Source organism: Leptinotarsa decemlineata, unplaced genomic scaffold (genome assembly GCF_025532065.1).
Source record: "Leptinotarsa decemlineata unplaced genomic scaffold, Ldec_3_MD MMD2_tig00026361_RagTag_RagTag, whole genome shotgun sequence".
Taxonomy (NCBI): domain Eukaryota; kingdom Metazoa; phylum Arthropoda; class Insecta; order Coleoptera; family Chrysomelidae; genus Leptinotarsa; species Leptinotarsa decemlineata.
In genome coordinates this window covers 3,535,832-3,550,920 of record NW_027412704.1, presented here as the reverse complement: position 1 = coordinate 3,550,920, position 15,089 = coordinate 3,535,832, and the positions used below count along the sequence as shown (strand labels likewise).

At 36.4% G+C, this 15,089-nt stretch overlaps 1 protein-coding gene across 1 annotated transcript in view; it reads right to left on the bottom strand.

Moving 5' to 3' along the window:
* LOC111502872 (tachykinin-like peptides receptor 86C) overlaps positions 1–13,904 on the bottom strand; it is a 188,223-nt gene extending 174,319 nt beyond the window's left edge. Inside the window, exon 1 of the mRNA XM_023157037.2 lies at positions 13,581–13,904. The gene's annotated coding sequence lies outside the window, so the exon portion shown is untranslated. The remainder of the gene's footprint in view (positions 1–13,580) is intronic.
* Positions 13,905–15,089: the final 1,185 nt, after the last annotated feature.

The following is a 15,089-nucleotide window of genomic DNA, read 5'->3' as shown; positions in this document are numbered from 1 at the left end:
CTAAAGGAGGCCCTAGACGGTCAATCATTTTGATCAGAAGAAATTTTGAATGACACAAGCGGTTAAAGGAGGGGGTTGACCGTCTAGGTCAATTTTCGTCAAGCATTGCGTCAGTCACTAAAGCAAATTCAAATCCAAGATAGACTGGATGTAAACATCGACATGTCCTACGCACGTGATATTGAAAATCCCAAGAATTGGCCAGGGTCGTATTCAGAACCAACATCTTGTTGATCGCACATGCTATATCATACTTAGGAAAACTTTTTCATAATAACGAGTGAAATGCACAAGTTTTGCAGTTTAACGGGAAAAATGCAGATAATATGTGTAATATAAAAAGATTTCCATTGACTCTCGACAACTTACCAACAATCGATTTTGAAATGGTCGATGAATTTTACTTGAAAAATTTGCAATACTTTGGTACCGAAATGACGAATGGAAAATTGACGGTAGGTGGTATATTTAGTAGGTCCCTTTTATTTATATGACATTCATTTCAGACTTTGTTTTTTATCGAAGGATGGAAAGTTTTGATTTAATTTTTATTTTATCTCGGCCAAGGAGCAGTATGGTGACTGAAAAGAGAAGCAAAAATATGTACAGTGAAATGTAGAATTATCATATCATCCAAAAATAACCTGAAAAATTATTTTTCGGAATGTAAACTAATGACACGAAATATGCAGTAAAATAGGTACCCACCGAGACCTACCTTTTACAAAAAAACGTTCTGTAACTATATAACTGTAACAGTTGTATTCACACCGAGTTGGCAACAATAACAACAAAAATGGCGCCTGTCAAATTGGATCATCAGATCTGTGATTGGATATTAAAAACCAATACATTTGACAACTCCGCTCTAGACACGATCAATTTAATTGGTCAACAGACGCGGCCAATTTAAATTCTTGCTTGTCGAATTATTCTTTTTTCTGAAAATATAAAGAGATTTTGTGACCGATTAGGTTTGATAATTATAATATACCCCCAACTCGATTAGTCTATAAGCAAGCCAGTATCATTTTTCATAGCATGAAACAAGCCCAATTGACAGAGAGCAAACGTCCAGATATGTTCAATCGCAAATTAAAGAAAGTACTGGCCGAAGGATGTTTTTACCCCCTCCGTGAATTCGAACTTTTTTGTGGTTAGTGACTTTCAGTACTGACCTTCTCATGCTTCTTCATATTTTGCTTTATCTTTGTGATGGTCTTGTGATTTTTCACAGACGGTGAAGTATGCATCACTAAAGTACTCGATTCAAATTCGGTTTTTCACTTGATGTTTCATAACATTCAAGAATGTAATCTTTTTTTAACCAATATTTATGTTTGTCATTTTAATTTCACATAATCAAGAGACACAATTTAATTTGTAAACTTGGAACTATTTATTGTTAATAGGATATTGGGCAATAAATTTGAATCAATAAAGTATATCAAATTCTATCCCGAAATTTCACCTCTTCTTTTCAACTCTTCACTTCTTTTATTAACATTTTCCACTTTACAAGTATTTTCAAGATCCTTAACTCAACTCAATTTTCTCTGAATTTCCTCTGTAGGATTAAGTGTATATGTCTTCCCCAACGATCAGTATCGCCTAGTCACAGTATACTATATACAGTAATCCCACTTCGGGTGATTTTTAGTTTGAATTTTCTACACGCAGACCCAGGAGTTGCAGTCTCAGGTCTGCGCAAACGACGAGTTCAAGACAGGCACGCAATCAAAGCGTTTAAACACTGCTCAACATAACAAATATTCATATAAACTGCTCAAAAAAATACAGTCGATGAAAACCATGTTGGGCACCTAAGAAAATTGTACAAATGATAATTTTGCATTTGTGTAATATTCAAGTAACCCAGATCATTTCGACAATGATGAACTATGTTTCAAGTAGATTTTAAAAATTCATGGGATCGGATGTGACAAAATATACTTTAATTTCAACAAGAGAAAAGACAAGATGAAGAACGAGTTTTGTTATTCATGAACCATGGTACTGTGCAAGAGCTCTCTAGGAGGAATAACGAGTCCCTGTGTGTATACAACCGTGATAGCATGGTCTGCACTGATGAGGAACACTTCAAAACGGTTCGCAGTTGGTTCCTTGTTCGAATCAGTCCCACTATTTGTCCTAGAGAGCTCTTGCAAAGTTGTTTCTTCAAAGTGAGAATCTTTGCAATTATGTCTGAGGCGACTTGGATTCCGAAAGGTTAACAGTCGTAAGGTATTTTTGATAGTCAAATTTACATTATATAAGAAGTTGCTGACTAATAGGACATGTTTCATTTAGAATAACTGTTTTTAATCTACGCAGCAACTTTTCGGGGTTAATTAGACATCTAGACTTGTATAGATTCAAATATCAACATTTGTCAATATATGTCGAGTTATTAGCTAAAGAAGTAGTTGTTTTCTGTCGGAAAACATATATAATGGCTCCGACTCCGAAAACTCTCACATACATTTATAGTTAGTACATACATACAAAAAAATTATTTTTGTATGATTGAACACTACATACTCAATTACTTTTTTACTTCTTCAAGTCCTGAATAGTAACTACATAATTCAGAAAGAATAGGCTCTACAGATTCCTTAATCTTGAGTGATGAATTCGATTAGGAATATTTTTAATAATTGGTCCTTAATATAATCGAATCGGCAAACTCGTCCGCCATCTTGAATTCTCCAATCAATAAATGAATATGCTATATTTGGCCCCAAAAATCACTACAAAGAAATTTCGCATGGATTCGTACCATGGTTCATGAATAACAAAACACGTTCTTTATCTTGTCGTTTTTCTTGTTGAAATGAAAATATATTTTGTCACATTCGAATATGAACATCTGCCGATTCCATGAATTTTTAAAATCTACTTGAAACTTAGTTCATCATTGCCCAAATGATCTGGGTTACTTCAATATTACACAAATGCAAAATTATCATTTGTACAATTTTCTCAGGTGCCCAACATGGTTTTCATAGACTGTTTTTTTTTTGAGCAGTTTATATGAATAGTTGTTATGTTGAGCAGTGTTTAGACGCTTTGGTTGAGATTGTAGTAGGGAGAAATGTCATTAGTGTCAAATACGTCATCATTATAAAAAATGAAACTCCTGGACACCGACATCAAAGGGACCGACGCTGAGTGAAACTACTGTATACGGAAATACTGTGGCCTAGTACACTGCTCTGTGAAAATCTCCAGCGCGACTGTTTATTTCACGTCACCCTTGTTTTCTCTATCCATATCATTTGTCACGAATAATAATGGAGGGAGTGTGATAACATTCCCAGAATGTTTGTGTTGCCCTTCAAAACAATCGTGTTATCCGAGTTAGCCCAGGTGAACGGAAGTGCTCAGCATCCATCGTACGGGGCCAGAAAATTCAATTTCGCAGACATTGGCCTTGAGAGAAATTATACACACGCTTCTGCCTAGTCTGAAAGGGGAGACATTCACTTCGAAAAAACGGGATACTAAAAGGTTTTCTAGGGATGGAAACATATCTGGGGTGAATCATGGAAAAGTAAAGCTGCTTTAGTTTGTTTTTTCATCCTATTACGTACTTGGGAAAGGATAATACTGAAGGCAAGGCAGTTTTTTCTAACGGGATTTCAGTGCAATTAACTTCTGAAGAGCATTACTTACTCATGAACCAAAAATTTTAGATTGAGAAGTTTTGTCCGCTGTTATGAGCCTATTTGAAACAGTAAGATCTCAGTTGGGCCTAACATATAGATGGCGCTACTTCTACTGCATTCACTGCTTTTTCAGTTAGTACATTTTTAAATGCTGTTCAGTTTGAATAAAAATAGTTTGCTTGTGAAAATTTATCTGTCATAACAACTCAGCGGATAATTATTATTCTGTCAAATTCATGTTCACCTTATATTCGCTGGTTATGCAAAATATCTTCTATTCACAATTTCTTGCTTTACTTTTTTTACAGAAAACTTTCCGAGAGGGCTTCGGTGAAACAGCTGCCATAAACTTCTATAAAGTTTAATCTCATCAGGAATATTTCTCATCTCCAATATTTTTCTTGATAACTAGACTGATTTGAATTTTATTATTTCCAGTATCTCGGTAGTTTTACATTCGGCCTGCGTAGTATTTTATTGAATTCGTTACTGGAATAAAATACAGTTTAAACTTAAAAAAATAATGTTTATGGTGAAATCTAATGTACAGAGTGGCCTAAATTGGACATTTTCAAAGGGAAACTCCTGTGTTCAGACTCGATAGATGAGAACTGATGGCTGTGTCAAATTTAATGAGGAATTTTATGAAAATCGCATATCGATATCGTCCTTTCTGAATTACAGCATGCTTTTTGAAATTGTACATTTTCGAAAAGTTGCTGTAAATTTTTTCCAAAGCACTTTTATACGTTGAATTCAAAGTACGAAAAAAAATTCAAATGAGATATCAATAGTTATTGATGGAAAAATATTTGTTCATTGAGACACCCTGTATATTCATGCATATTGTAAAGAGTTTGAAATTGGCATACTTGATATTTTGCTAGCGTAATTTTCGAAATACAGAGCTTTTAGGTTTCACATTTCACGCATAGTTTCAATAAAACTGGTAACAATTTATACTACATTCACTAGTAATAAGTGTATCTTCAACAATAAAAATAATAATGATAAAGAACGAAAAATGAAATGTATTTCTTCAAAGAAGGTGTTCGAGAAGTCTGCCAGCTCCTTCTACACACAGACGACTCCATTTTTAACGTTTTTTGCCAAATTAATCAGTTCAATAGGAGGCAGTGAAGCAAAACTTTGCCTACCTCGGAGTGGAACAACGCCACTCACAAGAGGTAACAGCAATGAAAAACTCTCTCCGCGGCAAGTATCAGCACAAACTTCGACAGATCTGGCCATCGGAACTGTCGTGGGGGAACAAAGTTGCTGCAACAAATATGCTTGCCGTTTCAATCTTACTCTATTCGTTCAGAGTAGTGAAGTGGACTCGGGAGGAGCTGTATCAACTCGACGTAAAGACCCGAAAAATGATGCATCTCTATAGGTGTTTGCATCCCAAATCGTCCGTTCCACGGTTGTACTTCCCCCGACAATAAGGAGGCCGTGGACTTTTAAGTTTGGAGTGTCTACATGATAGAATGGTACTGGATACAGCCTGTAAAGTCGTCAGGAGTTCGGATCCCCTTCTCTGCATGGTCCGTGACCATGAGAGAGCAGGAATTGGAGCATTTCTCTTTAGGGCAGCTGCCCGAGCAGCTGATGAACTCAGTATAGTTTTCGACACTAAATGAGGTGACCACGACTCTGTCACCGAGTTGGAACCCGTTCAGCAAAAAGCTCAGATGAAAGCTGCAGAGATCACCTTACTGCTGCGGAAACACAAGAATAAGCCAATGCATGGGGTCTTCTTCAATAACATTGGAAACCTTAGCTTATCGAAGCGCCTGACGTTCGCTTTTCTCAGGTCGAAACTGAGGGGTTCATCATTGCTTGCCAGGATGGTGTCTTCAACACCTTAGTCTACCGCAGTCGCGTGATGGGTATAGAGGTTCCTGACACAAGGTGCAGGGCCTGCAGCGAGGTGCCCGAAGCCCTAATGCACTTGCTATCAGCATGTCCAGCATATGCAGTCTCGGCCTATATCCATCGACATAACGTGGCCCTAAGAGTGCTATATTACCATCTACGGCACTCTTACGGTATTGACGAGACACCGGTGTTGCCTTACACTCCGGGGGATATTGAATTATTTGTGGGAAACGAGAATTGCCGAATTCATTGGAACTATTCGTTCCCCACTCTCAAGCTCATACAAGCTAATAAGCCTGATGTAGTCCTTCTCGACCACCAGAGCAAAACGATATTTGTCGTGGAGTTTTCGGCTCCTGGCGAGACGAATATCGCCAGAAAAGAGAAGGAAAAAGGGATAAAATATCGAAAATTTCTCTTCAAACTCCGCAGACTCTATCCAGATCACTCTGTCAAGATGGTTGTTCTGATTATTGGAGTCCTTGGTGGATTGGTGTCCTCTCTCCTCTTGAATCTCAAAATCATACCGGTTTGCCGCACTAAGGCAGAAATCTCAGCCGCACAGATGCAGAAGGCTGTCATTCTTGGCTCACTGCGTTTGCTCAGGGCACATGATTCTCGGACCCAATGATCACTTACCCCACGGTGTGGGGAGTGGACATTGGTTGATAACGCTGGCACGCCCTCCCGAATATATCGGGGCTTCGGGGGATAGGGCTTGACCAGCGCACACTACGATAAAAAAAAATAATAAGAATAATAATAAATGAATAAGAGGAAATATGGCTTTCGACCGAAGCACCAAAGTACAGTATTTTTAGATATTTTATATCAATGATGTTAATAGATATGGTTTTGAATTTATATACCATATACATATGATTACATATTCAATTTGATCTTTCCATTTCAAATGAGAATCTATAATATATATATATATATATATATATATATATATATATATATATATATATATATATATATATATATATATATATATATATGCCTAGGTATTTAAGCTTATATCCGGACTCTATTTTCAGAAGGGTTCCGTCGTCATGTTGTTTTTCCAGTTCTTTATATGGTGGTAAATTTGTAGAGTAGGATGTAGAAACTCACAACTTCCCCACACGTATCTTGTTCGAAAAGATCATTGATATGAAGATTGAAGAGAGTTGGCCCCAAAACAGTACCTTGAGGTACTCCATATCTAATCATTCGATAACTGCTCATAGCTTCATTGATATTGACGCACGGTTTCCTGTTACATAAGTAAATCTCAAATAATTTATGAGCAACTCCTCTAATGCCAATATTTGAGAGCACTGTCAGTAGTTTTGAATGGTCAATGGTGTCAAATGCGTTTGTCAGATCGATGAAGACACAGAGAGAAGGATTTTATTCGTCAATTGCATTATTTTGTATAAAACAATTGTTAAATTCAGCTATTGTTTTAAATATTCCATTTGTATCGTTTGTTTTTAGGAATTTCAAATCATTTTATATAATATTAGACAATGGAAGTCCGAACTAATGAAATTCATCATGAAACATTGTCAATCACCTTCAAAAAAACTGCATCAGTTATTGAAAAAAATTCAGATTTCTTGATAATATATTGTTTATCACGTGTAACACGTTTTGTGAATGGAATATATTCGAACTCCCAGATGTTGGTTGAATCTTTTTATGCTGTATTTAGGAATTCCTCCAAAAACATTCCTTCTTTCAAGTATTATTTGATTTTTCACTATGATATTCTTACGAAGACAACGAGACATGTTTTTTGATCTGAAAGTTTACGGATAGAAAGTTTAGCCAATTTTGTTCTTTTTACAGTAGACGTATTGGAAAATAAGATTTCCCATACAAGCTTGTTCAATAATGAGAAAAAGTTCTGAAGAGATGTAAATATATTCATCGAGGAAGTTCAACTTTCGATTTCAAAATTGAATGATTCGTGCGAGCGTAGTGAAGATAATTGAAATGAGATAATTAGGTAGGTAGTCTGCAGCACAACAATGTGCACGATAATGGTGAGTAAAAATCACTAAAATGATGTATTTATTGAATGAAACCCAACAAGTACCTAACTTTGTTTTATAATTTGATGGTGCTGCAACAGTTTCATTTTATAATTACTTCCAAAGTGCTAATTGATTATATTAAACAAACCGTGAACACAATGTTGTTGCTAGTTGAAGTTTTTTATCGACTTTTTTTCTTCGGCAGATGTCGAAGAAGTTGAGAAATGAATAATCAGCAAAGGAATAACCGCATATATCTTTGAATTTTTAGTCCATTTCTGAAGACGGGGGCAGATTTTGACCTCCGAAACGTTAAGATTGTGGAAGGTGAAAATATTCAAAAAAGGTCGATAAAAAACTGATTTTCCTCCACTAAAAAAGACTTTCGTTCAATATGCAATAAAAGTGTTTTATAAATTTGTCATAGAGACGTTTATGAAATAGAACTGTTACGAAATAACTCATAAAACTTATTTTACTACAAGAGTAAATTGTTTTGCAGCAGTTTTATAGCACTTTTCTTTGAGGTTTTTATTATCTCCGTGAAACTATGTCCAGCTCATTTTATAACTGCTTCAATTTTGTTTTTATAACCATATTGTCACTTCAATAATAATGAAAGATAGTGATGAAAAGGTAATTTTTACATTACACGCCCCTTCTAACCACAAAGGGGGCGATTCAATATAAAATGAACCTACATACAAAATTTCGGCTTTCGAAAATACAGGGTGTTTCAAATTTGGTCCTCAAAATTTGGATCTCGTAAACTATGAGAGATACGAAGATGGTTTAATTGAGGAAAAGATGCGCATTTATTTAATAAACAATATGATGTTGGAAAAGTTCTGAAATTCCGAGCATATCCGGAGTTATCCGGAAAAAACAGAAATTTCGGAAAATTATTTCTATTTTTTCTGGCCTAATTTTTCGAAGAATTCGAAAATAGATTGCACCTCCAAGTATCCACTTTTTCCCCTGCTACATAATGCTGTTTTTAGATTTGCTCTCCGACGTTTCATCTTCCGGACACCATCATCAATTTTTTTTATGGGCGCTACATTGGATTCTTTTTGTTTTGAATAGAAACAGATTTTACCTTTCAATGATGTATCATAAGTTATCATTCTCTTTCGAAAAAATGGAGATATTGAAAAAAAAAATTTTATCATAACTTTGATATTTCTAAATTTGACTTTCAGTTTGTTACAATCAATGATATTTTGTTATTGTACAAGTAATTGAATTTTTGGTGAAAAATGATTTTCACGAATGAAGAAAAAAGAGATATGATACAAATTTATTACAAATACAATAGAGACAGTGTTAGGACATCTGAAATGTATTCAAATTTGTATCCCAAATGACGACAACCACATCGAACTATGTTTAAGTTATTGAATCAAAATCTCGCCGAGTTTGGTTCGTTTGGAAAGCTAATGTTCTCCTGGAAAATGTAATTTGGTCAGATGAAAGCACTCACATTACGAATTGTGGAAAATTTAACCGAAATAACGAACACCTTTGGAGGATAAACAACCCCAGGCAGTTCCGAGAAATTCGACTTCAAATGGGATTTAGTATTAACGAGTGGGCAGGAATTTACAAAGATAGAATTTTGATTCGTCATTTATTTGTGGGAATTCTGAATGGAGAAACCCATCACTAGTTTTCAATGTCGATTTTCGAAGACTCTTTGGATGATATACCTTTGGCTAACTATAACAACATTTGGTTTCGACATGATGGTGCTCCACCGCACACTACCAGACTGGTATCTAATTACCTGACTTGAAAGGTTTGGTGATGAGGTGGCCAGCAAGGTCTCCATACTTGAGTGTTATGGATACATTCCTATGGGGTACACTGAAAAATAGAATTTATGGTCAGAGGGAATATCAAAATATTGAGGACCTTCAACACAGCATTGTTAGGGAGTTCGGAAGATTGAGGAGTGGGGAAATTATTCGTGCAGTGAATTATAGTCGAAGAAGGACACAGTTGTGTTATCATAAACAAGGCTAGCATTTTGAGCATTTGCCGTGATTTATTTTTTCACATTTCAATATATTATTGTTATTTGTTTAAAGTTCTATTTTCATTGAAAAGTATACAATGCCTAATTGACCTCATACATATCTCATTTGTCTAATTTTGATTGATAATTTTGTCTCCGTATTATTCCATTGGCTTTTGAAATGAACCAAACTCGGTGAGATTTTGATCCAATAACTTGAACATTCGGAATACAAGTTTAAATACATTTCCGATGTCTTTACTTCGTTTCTATCGTATTTGTAATAAATTTGTATTATATCTGTTTTTTCTTCATTCGTGAAAGCCATTTTTCGCCAAAAATTCGATGACTTGTGCAATAACAAAATGTCATTGACTGTAACGAATTGAAAATTAAATTTAGAAACATCAAAGTCAAAGCCAATTATGATAAAGATTAATTTTTTTCAATGTCTCCAATTTTTCGAAAAAGAATGATAACTTATTATACATCATTGAAAAGGTAAAATCTGGTTCCATTCAAAACAGAAAGAATATAATGTAGCGTCCATAAGAAAAAATAAAGTTGATGATGGTGGCCGGAATACGAAAGTCGGATAGCAAATTTGAAAACAACATTATGTATCAGAGAAAAAGTGGCAATGTGGAAGTGCGATTTATTTTTGAATCCTGTTTTTGAAATTTCTGTTTTTTCCTGATATCTCCGGATGTACTCGGAATTTCAAAACTTTCTCAACGACATATTCTTAGTCAGGTAAATGCTCAACTTTGACCCAATTCAACTATTTTCGTATCTCTCATAGTTTCCGAGAAACAGTGATGAAAAGTGATATTATATGTAAACGTACCCTTTTCACCCCCACGGGGGGCGCCTCAGTTGGAATATTTGAAATTCCCTTCTTAATGTGCATTCAAGCCCAAGAGACACCTGTACACAAAATTTTAGCTTCCTACGACTTACCAGTACGGAGAAACCGAGATGAATGTGTGAGTGAGGAGAATAAGACATCTAATCGTTGAGGACAATATAAACAAATTCCACACATTCAGAGCCTTTCAAGGATTCTCTCACAGTGCTGATCCACACATCAGAATTCAAAGGAAGTGAAGTTTAGGAGTATGTAGTTGATGACGATTCAAATCCTTTTTTTTCAGGCAAAATTTAGCCTATGACAGCTCTGCGCGAAGATTTTTTCAATCTTCTTATCCAAATGACCCGAATCTCTCTAAAAACCAATTACCATTCGACATACCAGAAATTCTCGATATGGAATCAAAGCTTGCTCTTCATTCCTGCTAATCGAGCAATTCGGTCACTAACTTGAATGAAACTGAGTTTAGATTGGTATAATCCTAGCAGGAGAAAATCAAGTTCATGCCTGGATAATCTTTATCGCTGAGTCATGACGTGTTTCCACTGGTTTCTTGCAAGATTACAACAGAGATAAATGAACTCGGTGAGTCGGCATTAAATCGAGCTACGATCAATGTCGTGTTGCAGATATTTCTGATTGTGGTGCTATGCCAGTGAACTTTGAACCGTGAAAATATAAAAAAAAAGACAAGGATCGGTCTTTGTTTCACAATGCATACTTTTCATGAAGGCGATGGCACCATTCTTCACGAGAGGTTTTTCGATTGTTTCACCTTTTTTTTATTACACGCTTTATACTAGCTTCACCTGCATGTATGTTTGTATGTATGTTTGTTTGTTTGCAATCCTCAAGCTCGGGATCTGTATCTGACAGAATTATCGACATTATTGCTTGATCTATTCGCGGGCAGATGGCGCTGTACGAAACCTACTAGATATAATTCGAACTCACTCCACATGTATTTTTTCATTTGAAAAAAGTATTTTTTTTCAGTAACACGCGCACCTGCTGCCTTGGGCTTGGTAGCTGATTTTCAGGCTCGTTCTACGGAATCGGAAAATATCAATGGTCATTTTTCTGAACAGTATACGGCTGATTGATCCCAAAGTAAATATAGTTTAAAAAGACTAATAAACAAGCTTTTATAGCATACGAAACTGAAAAATGGAAAATAAATATAGTTTGAAAAACTGAAAAACACGCTTTCAAAGAACATCGAGCTGAAAAGTTATTTTTTTTAAATGAGACTAAAACAATAACGAACGAAAAATACCAGTGTTATTGTGAAAAAAGCGCGGGTGCTTTGTGCCATATTTTTTGTATATCAAATGCTCGTCGCTTTTTCACAATAACACTAGTATTTTTCGTTTGTTATTGTTTGAAACTCATGAAAAAAAACTATTTTTTTCTTCTAGTTCGCATTGGCATCGCTCAGGAATTGTTGAACAACGTGACAAATCATGGGTATTTGGTTATGACATCGGAACTAAAGTCAAATCATCTCAATGGAAGAGCCTAAGAGAGTCAAGACCAAAAAAAGCACGCAAAGTGCATCAGAAGTTCTTGCCATATGGTCGTATAGTCAATAAGAAGAATTATCTTCAAGTTATGCTCCGCTTACGACAGACAATACGAAGAAAACGGCCGTTTTTTTTGGAAAATAAATCTATTGTTTTTGCATCACGATATTGCACCTTATTATTGGCTAGAAATAACATCGTTATCATGCCTTAGCCACGGTATTCACCAGATTTGGCCCCTGGGACTTTTTCCTGTTCCCAAAATTGAAGAGTCTCGGGATGGGACGGCATTTTGCGATGATTTAGGAGATTAAAACCGATTTGCTATGCGAGCTCAAGAGCATACCAAAAATTTCTTATGAAAACTGCTTCGAAAATTGGAAAAAATGCTAGCCCAAGTCTATTATATGAAATCAAATCAAATCCTTCATTTTTCTGTTTGGCAATTTTATGAATGATGTATTTAGGAATAGTCAGTGAAAGCTAAATTATTAACTACTATACTCACTACACTGGTAAGAGTACGGCTCTTCCAATTGCGGAACTGGCCAAACGTCACAGCCATGCTCAATCACTAAGGAGATGGGATGGAATCAAAGGATGCTGTCTTGACAGGATCAACCAGGGCGATCCTGGGAAGCTGGCGCCGAAGAAATATGTGGCGATGTCCTGGCAAAACCTACGCTCAACTGGCCACTGTCAACCGAAGAAACACCTCCATATCATGGGGCTAGTGAACACACCTCTATGCAGGATGTGTGAACAGGAAGATGAGATGAGAGATGAGAGTGTCGGAGTCATCGTCAATAAGAGAGTGTGTGTTCGGTGAGTCTTGGCCTACACCTGCCGATATAAAGAAGATGTCTACCAGCGACCTGTCCACCTTCCTGGAAAGGACAGGATGGACGATGACCTGGGAGGAAAATCTCTAGGGAGGATGTACAATGGCTCACATCTGGCCTAAGTGCTGTGGACCTACACTCGCCATACCTACTCTAAGGATGAAGATACCTATTCGCACCTCTCTCTCTTGCCCCTACAGTAATATATGAATCGGTACTCTCTTTCCATCTTCACCTACTTATGTCTCCCTCTCAACTTCCGTTCGCCTCGCCCGATCACACTTTTTTTAACACTCAAATCACGTATTATGTTTAAAAAATCTCTTTAAAATTTGTTTTTCCCTTAATCAGCTGTCGCTCCCATACGAACGACAACTCTCAGAAGTTGAGAAACTTGTGCGAACTAACGACTAACGAGGTCTTACCTTTCAACATGTCATTCCTAACACCAGCTTACTTCTCAAGTCAAGCGCGCGTGAAGAAGATTTACTTCAATAACTCTATTTTGGAATTTCGAAGTTGGCGTATGATCCAAAATCATTTTTGAAAACTAACCCACTGTATCTATACCTAACAAAGTGAACCAAAAGGTACTGTGCAACAATTATTTTTCAATTTTCATGAGGTCAGGATAACCGAAACATTGTTTTTCCAAACACTGTAATCACCCTCCTCAACTCCAATAAAACAGAAATAAAGGTAAGAAGTTCTGTACCTCTTCAACTTCTATTTTCCGAAACTACCCACCTACCTTCGCTTCATTTGTGTGATCCGCCAGGAGTTGCTACATTACCGTGCGAAACTTTACCCACCCTCATCAAACAACTCAGCAACTTCGAAAAAGTTTTTCATTCATTCAGTCACTTCGAGGAAACACTGTTATCCTCACGAATCAATCTACTACCCGATAAAGTTCACATCGACACGAATGAGTCGCGATAAGAACAAATTAGGCACGTGATATCAACAGTTGTTCGGAGTTTCCGACGAAACCGTGCGCTGTTCAGGAATTTCAGCGGAGAAGCTGAACACGAGGATGGTTTTCAGACGACTGACGGGTGCGAATCTTACGCTTTTCTATATAGAGCGCATGGACCTACTGAATCTCGTTCAATTTTGCAGCTGCCAGCGTAGGGAAGGCGTACCGAAATGATTAGGAAATTAAGAACCAGTCTGAGGAAGTTTGCCAGTTCAATTGATCAAGCAAGTAGGAATTGTTGGAGATTTCTTATGGAACCGTAGAGGGTTAGGATGTGGAGTGTGTTCGGGATTTTTTGAAGGGCTTTCAATTATTTTTCAACGGTCCTATCTACTACCTTGTCTCTTCACTTCAGGACGTTTATCTGCTGCAAATCCTTTCGTACTTTCAACCATGTCTTCGTTTCTATTTTTCTAGTTGGCTCACTTTTAAGTATTACTTTAGCCATATCTCTAATTCTGAAACTGATATTAGACACTTTATTGAACTAGCAATTTCACACCCGCTTTTCATTTGAACAGGAAAATCTAAAGTAGACTTTTAAATTACCTCAATGCTATAAAAATACTAACAGACAGAGAGTTTGGTTTTATTGGTGACTCCAATACCGAGAAAGCGGTTCTAGATTTTGTTCAAAACGTAGGTAAGGAATTCGACACCATTGATCACGGTCATGATCTATATATTTACCAACTCAAATATAAATCCGTTGAGCTGTTCGGATTTGAAAAAGTAAAAAACGTAAATTCATACATAACATTCGTCCATTCTCACAAACTTTATGCATTTATAATATAAGTAGGGGTAGGATTAGTAGGATTACCAATATATTTCTTTCTGATCTTTTCAGTTTTTTGCTGATGCTATTCAATATTGTATAAGTGGGTACCTATTGAGTCTCTGATATTCTTAAATTAACGTACAGTTTGTCAAGAATAGGAAAAAGTTTCAAATTCTCAATTTGAGACCGCCTTAGCTGTGCGCAGAAGACAGAACTGGAAACGCCCACATCTCAGTCAGTCGAATTTGTCTGTTGTGAAGTGAGCATCGCGAGTTAACCGAGTGTATAGTCTGAGCAGAAATATAGCGTAAAAGGTACAATTTGAGTATTGTTACTTAACCAGGATGGAGTTTAAATCAAACCTAAATCGTAAAGTGCTGACAAGTCAAACGAGAGAAGTTATGGCCAATGTAATTTTTTTATGCAACAAGAAGCGGCAGAAAATAAACCTATGAAGTACTTTAAAAAAGTTCGAAAAAGAGCTGCTATGGCAACTGGCG